Source organism: Topomyia yanbarensis, chromosome 2, assembly GCF_030247195.1.
Source record: "Topomyia yanbarensis strain Yona2022 chromosome 2, ASM3024719v1, whole genome shotgun sequence".
NCBI classification, from domain to species: Eukaryota; Metazoa; Arthropoda; class Insecta; order Diptera; family Culicidae; genus Topomyia; species Topomyia yanbarensis.
In genome coordinates this window covers 166,883,681-166,889,289 of record NC_080671.1, presented here as the reverse complement: position 1 = coordinate 166,889,289, position 5,609 = coordinate 166,883,681, and the positions used below count along the sequence as shown (strand labels likewise).

The following is a 5,609-nucleotide window of genomic DNA, read 5'->3' as shown; positions in this document are numbered from 1 at the left end:
AGGAACCGGTTGATCATTAATGTGTACTCGAGAGTGCAACAATGCACTTTTACTGTATGTAGATGTAAATTACTCAATTGCTAGTTGATAGGGATAGAGTTACATTACGTACCTTGATCACTTGGACAGTTCCACCAACACATGCTCGAAACTGGACGCTGGAAGTGTATATAACCTTAGGCCAACCCGCTGCATTCTTATTTTTCCCTGTTTACAACTTGTTTTCAATTTCACTATCACTCCAAGCGTTATCATTGCTGGTCGGTCAGTTTCCAACCGACCTTACACTTTCGTAACTTACATTATCAATGGATTGTCTTTGTGTACTTTTGAGATTATCCCTCGTAATCTATCTCCGATGATATGGTATGACCAATTGGGTTCACATAATTGACATACGTATTGTGTGTAAGTTTGAAAAGCTATTTGATAAAACAATGCCAAATTTAACTAAACAAAATGTTCTAGTTGTGTTGCAATAGCTTGGAGTTTAGGGAAGCTCGGAGATAGTTGGCAGTGTTTTTCATTTTATGATAAAAACCATAAAACATGGTATAAAAGGGTGAAGCGTTAAAATTTCTCAAACGGTCTATCCAAAATTTATGGTTACCAACATGTCCTTATTTTTGATGAGTTTGGAAAGCGTCCTTTATTTTACCTCAAATGTCCTTAACTTTAGTCTCAAACCTAGACATATTTCAAAAATTTTCAGATCTGGTTAATTCCGAAAAGCACTTTCTGTCAGTAAAGTTATTTACATATCCTTCGCGACTCACAGCAACCAAAAGATCTTTTACCATAAAATAAATTAGCTTTGCTTCACTTATAATTCGGACACATTATTTATTCTGTAACAGCGTACCTATTGGTTGGATTTGGAATGTCTTTAAAAAGTTGTGCATGATGAACGGCGAGAAAACAAAATTATTCCTACACACTAACTTCGAAAAGCCGACACTGCCCTGTCAACCTTAGACGCATTTTGTTCCAACATGATAAAAAGTTCAATAATTCGATTAGGGTATATAACCCTATTGTTGGGGGGCATACTGACCGATTGCTGTGGGACGTACCATCCTTTTGTTGTGGGGCATATTACACTTTAAACTGAGGCATTTTGCCCTGGATGGAAGACAAAACTATAATTTGAGCATCTTCGAAAAATGTGTAATAAATAATACTTGTATTAGGATATTTACCATGTAAAGCTAAGTATGCACCTCTTGCGAAATGAAATTTCCTATACAAAACCTATGCATAAAAAACGTCGCGAAATGTTCGCGAAAAATTTTTTCGTTGCCATTTCGTAAGCGGTACGCAGCTCTCGCGAAAACGATAACGAAAAATGTAGTTAGCTGAGACACGGTTCGACAAACGATAAGTTTCATAATACTTCCGCGAGACAGCGCTGCTTTCTATTCGCTGTCACCAAGGCAAACTTTTTCCTTGCGAAATAATGGTCAGCGGTATTATTTCGCACGGAGGCTCGCGAAATTTTGACAGGTTGCAATGAAAAAATATAAGAAAACACAAGATTGGTAATTTTTTGTATTTTTTTCATCGCAACCTGTCAAAATTTCGTTGTTTAGAAATTCAATATTTCGAATTTGAATGGTAAGTTTAAAAATATTACTGTAATGTAATACCCTATTCTTCTTTAAAAAGCTCGAGTTCACTCATTTACGGATATTTTTTTATTGTCATTTTTTTCAGATCGAACACCAACAACATAATATGGTAATCACCCAGCAAGAGAACGCAGTGATAATGGGCCAACAGAAACCACAACATCAAGATGCTCGGAAAGGACTTTCTCTTTCGGTATGTATTTACCAGTAGCATCCCCCTCCAAACATTCCTTTGCATATCTAGATGTCCTTATCAATTCCCAGAACAAACAATGGCACGTCATGTTCAATCGGCTAACCGTTTGGAATAAGCGCTTATCATCGGTTTCATGGCAGGGAAGTGAGCAGGTAAAAGAAGGCATCGTTTTTTCCGCAAGGTCGCTCTGGTCAAAATTTCAGCGGATTGCAAGGAATAAACCACCCGAGGGACAGTACCCGTGCTGATTCAGGACGATTACCCATACTTTGTACCTTGCTATTGAATTTTAATACCCGATCGAAACGATGGCAAGCGCTGCCGATAACTGGGTCAAAAAGACAACGGATAAAGAAATTTCTGCACTCGGTAAGTGTTTTTTTCGTAATAACCTATTTTTGAAGCGATCATTGGGATGGGATTTGAATTTTTCTTTTCAATACAAATAGGTTAGCGAACTGAGTACATATCACCAAGGATAAGGATTCAGAGCCGGCGGCTGGCAAGAAAGAGAATGCGGAAAAACCTAGTCCACCGGCAGTAGGACCAAAGCTGCACCTGATGTTTGGAGTTCGGTAGCTTCGGAAATTCTAACTCTAGCAGCTCCTGAAGAAAAACAAGCTGCAAGAGAAAATGGAGAAACAGCTTCCTCCGCGGAAGATGCAGAGGCATTCAAGTAAGTCGAAATCTGCAGAAAATTTTGATTAGGACATAAGGAACATTGAGAGCCTCTCTTTGTTTGCTTTCTCTTTCGGTTATGACGTCACTATAACACTGCACTAATTTTCGAGTACATAGCCGATGGTTTTTACTAAAATATTAGGCAAAGAGTTGAGTACTAAATATTGAAACGACCGAGTAATAAACAGAAGAGAAAGACCCCAAAGAGAATCTCATTGTTGCTTACGTCCTATTCTAAATTTTCTTCCGAAATATTTAGTATCAGCTTTAAAATTATCCGTGACTAATCTTTTAGCCCGGCGGATGCAAGTTTGCTAATGAAAGATGTTCACTAAGGTCTAGTAGAATCAAAGCTGGATCTGAAGGTGCAGCGAAAGGATTCTTCTTCGCCGGTTGGTTGGTTTCGAAGTTTTGCACGTGAAGCCGGGATTACTTCAGGGAGTCTATGCGATGGGTTTCAACGCCCTTCCAAGATTCAGGAGATGGCTCTGTTGGCCGGTCCGCCACGGAATATAATCGCCCAGAGTCAGTCGGGAACAGGAAAAACCGCTGCCTTTGTGCTGGCAATGCACAGTTGAGTCCATCAGTTAAAAAACTATCTGCAGGTGATTTGCCTTTCCCCCACGTATGAGCTGGCAATTCAGAAGGGGGAAGTAGCTGCCAAAATGGCAAAGTTTTGTCCTGAAATCAAACTTCCTTACGCCGTTCGCGGTGAGGAGACCGTCAAAGGGGCGAAGCTGACTAATCATATCATCATCGGAACACCCGGCAAGCTAATGGACTGGGGTATAAAGTTCAGGACGTACGACCTAGTTTTCCCTTTTTGTACTGGACGAGGCGGGTGTTATGGTCGGTGTTCTTCTTGGCCACGTACGAGCGCGAGGTGATAGTTTGCCGAGTACATCCTACCCAATCCGATCGTCATTTGGCAGGCGCGGGAGCAAGAATCTCTCGATAACATCAAACAGTACTACGTCAAGTTCCGCAACCAGGACGAGAAATTGTGTGATTACCGTCGGACAAGCGATCATTTTCTGTCATATGATGTATAGGACAGTTGCAAACTCCAAGTAAACTTATTTTCAGAACTGTTAATCCATCGAAACAGGTACGCAAAACGGCCGGTTGGTTGACCGGCAGGATGTCCCAGGATGGTCACTCGGTAGCGGTACTGTCCGGTGATCTAACGGTGGAGCAACGGTTGGACGCCCTTGATCGATTCCGAACCGGACTAGAGAAGGTACAGATTATAACGAACGTTTTGTCCAGGGGTAAGTTCCACCACTTGATTCTGGCTACAGCACCAGGTTACGGAGAGATTCTTTCATCTTAGGTATCGACGTCGAACAGGTGACCATTGTCGTCAACTTCGATTTGCCGATGGATCAGCAGGGACGAGCCGATTGCGAAACGTATCTACATCGAATTAGACGCACCGGTAGATTCGGTAAGTGTGACTCATTCTTGTGATCCTATAGATTGTATTTCTTCCCACTTCTTTAACAGAACGGAATCACCATCAACCTAGTGGGCAGTGATCGATGCATGATGATTTGCAGATCAATTGAAAAACACTTCCGGAAAAAGATTCAGTTGCACCGTAAAGTGTTTTCGACCAGCTACTAGTGAAAGGCGTAGGAGCTTTTTTGGGTGTTTTGATTCTGAATTTATAATTTTATTATTTTTTTTTTTAATTTTTTTTTTCTTCCTTGACCTGACATAAGGTATACAAATGTAACTAACAGGGTATCGTAAGCTAATAAATTTACAATTACAATTACAATTTAGCTCTACCCAGTTCTATCCAAACATTTGAAAAGGGCCTAACTGCAAAATGTAACAAATGGAAATTTCATGTTTTCCATTAACAAATATCTACCCGAGCACGTACATAACGCAACATTTGATTATGAAGAATTTTGATAGCGATTTTTCAACAATTTATAAAAGGGCATTTGTTAGAAATAGGATGTAATTCAAGGATTGTATAGCGCATGTTTAATGGTTATAACTTTCAGTTAAATGGACTTTTAAGAACCCGACTTTGTTTTTTATTTTATTTTGTCGTTGAACGGCCAGTAGAGAAAGCGGTGGAAAAATTATCCGAAAGACTAACCTTGAAGCAGAAGATAAAAAATATTTTGCTCATTATCCTGTGAATCAAAATTCCAAGAAGACAAAACATAGCTATAAAACACAATAAGATATCTTAACTGATATATGCTTTGAAGCGATTCAAGGCGAAAGCGACTGGGTTTGAATTTAGTATATTTTTACATTTATTTATTCCTTCATTATTTACTTATATCAAGCAAACTTATTGAAAAGGTCCTATGTGCAAATGAGAGCCTCTCTTTGTTTACTTTCTCTTCCGCTAATAACTCGGTCGCATTTGCGTTTGCTGCTTAACTCTTTGCATAATATGCTAGTCAAAACCATGCTCTTCCAATATGTATTGGATCATTATTGGAAAGATTAATGGTAATGCCGTGATAATCGGAAGAGAAAGTAAACAAAGAGAGGCTCTCTTTTGCACATAGGTCCATTTCAAAAAGTACGCGAGATATGTTCATTTATTTCTGGGGAAAATTTTCATTAGGTCGTATCGTAAGTAACAATGTTATTCTTTTTATTTACTTTTTACTCTGTAATAAACCAAGCCGCTTAAACATTCGCCCCTTCGTTCTTTGCATAATATGCTAGACGAAACCTTCGTCCCTCGATATGTGCTGAAACATATGTGAAATGTTTATGTTAATGCCTATGAACCGAGAAACTATTCATTAATTTATTTACCAATTTAATTATTTATTGATGTATTAATTTCTCTATATATTTATTTATTGTTCATTTATATTTTATCAGTGTAGATGTCTCGCAATCCTTTCTGATTATTTAGGTTAAATTTTTCTTAGGCGGATCTGACAGCGCAAAATTTTAAAAAAATCTGATTTTTATTTTTGGATAAAAATCTGATTTTTATTAGTGGATAGGGATCCACTAAGACAAGAAATATATGCCCAAGAAAGGATTTACTCGAATTCAACTTGGTTCGACTGCTAGAGCCCATCAAACTACCAACTATCAATTTTCATATGAGGGGG

At 38.7% G+C, this 5,609-nt stretch overlaps 1 long non-coding RNA gene across 4 annotated transcripts; it reads left to right on the top strand.

The window, feature by feature from the left end:
- The first annotated feature begins 1,288 nt into the window (after positions 1 to 1,288).
- Positions 1,289 to 5,178, top strand: LOC131682028 (uncharacterized). Of its 4 annotated transcripts, none has more exons than XR_009304010.1 (6): positions 1,289 to 1,614; positions 1,714 to 1,821; positions 1,893 to 2,193; positions 2,274 to 2,500; positions 2,801 to 3,952; positions 4,012 to 5,178. It is a non-coding gene; the product is annotated as an uncharacterized LOC131682028 (long non-coding RNA). The 4 variants fall into 4 exon arrangements; XR_009304011.1 differs by having other exon boundaries at positions 1,290 to 1,503; positions 1,590 to 1,614; positions 2,801 to 5,178; XR_009304009.1 differs by having other exon boundaries at positions 1,290 to 1,614; positions 2,801 to 3,776; positions 3,839 to 5,178.
- The last annotated feature ends 431 nt before the right edge of the window (positions 5,179 to 5,609 follow it).